The sequence below is a fragment of the Sinocyclocheilus grahami genome, unplaced genomic scaffold, assembly GCF_001515645.1.
Source record: "Sinocyclocheilus grahami isolate Dianchi unplaced genomic scaffold, SAMN03320097.WGS_v1.1 scaffold2050.1, whole genome shotgun sequence".
NCBI lineage: Eukaryota > Metazoa > Chordata > Actinopteri > Cypriniformes > Cyprinidae > Sinocyclocheilus > Sinocyclocheilus grahami.
In genome coordinates, this window is record NW_015507229.1 from 96,132 (window position 1) to 96,841 (window position 710).

General features: G+C 32.1%; 1 protein-coding gene across 1 annotated transcript in view; it reads left to right on the forward strand.

The window, feature by feature from the left end:
• Positions 1–710, forward strand: part of LOC107573853 (DNA polymerase delta subunit 3-like) — a 22,331-nt gene that overhangs the window by 8,585 nt on the left and 13,036 nt on the right. The gene's annotated exons all lie outside the window — the stretch shown is intronic.

Here is a 710-nt window from a genome sequence, read left to right on the forward strand (position 1 = left end):
ATATATATATATCGGTCAACCACTAGTCTTGATCAGCTCCACATACATGTACCATCAAATGCATCAAATATGTAATATAAAGGATAATGATTTTAAAAATTCATCGTATTTAACAGTTGGGTTCAATGCAAGCTATGTTTTATTGACAGCATTTGTGGCATTTCTGTCAGTTACCGCAGAATGTTTTTTCTGCTCATCTCAGTTTTATTCTTTTCGTAGTTACAATAAAGGACTTAGAATAGAAGTACAAAGGTCCAGGCAGTAAATATTACAATGCACAGTATTTTAAAAGTTTATTTTCTGTGGTAATTGACATTATGCTTACTCTTTGTTTCCTATTTAACCTGGAAGATTCCTTTAAATAGCCGTGCATAACAGTGACTGGACTCTCTCTTTACTTTTATAATAATAATTATAAGCGCTGACAGAAACACTTAAGCCACTGAGTAAATCATACGTTATGTGGCAGAAATACAGACAGCTGGCAAACTATTTTTGCTAAAACTGATAAGTCCTGATTATTTTTGACTTTGTTCATGTGGAGGAAATCTTCGTATTTGAAGACCAAAAGCACAAATGTGTGTTTGATTTTTATAACTTCAAACCACTGGTGTTATATTTTTTTTACTTAGCACAGTGTCTAATATTACACATTCCTTATTGCCAGTTGTCTGTTCAGCATAAAAACTCTTTGAAGTGGATTTTTTTTT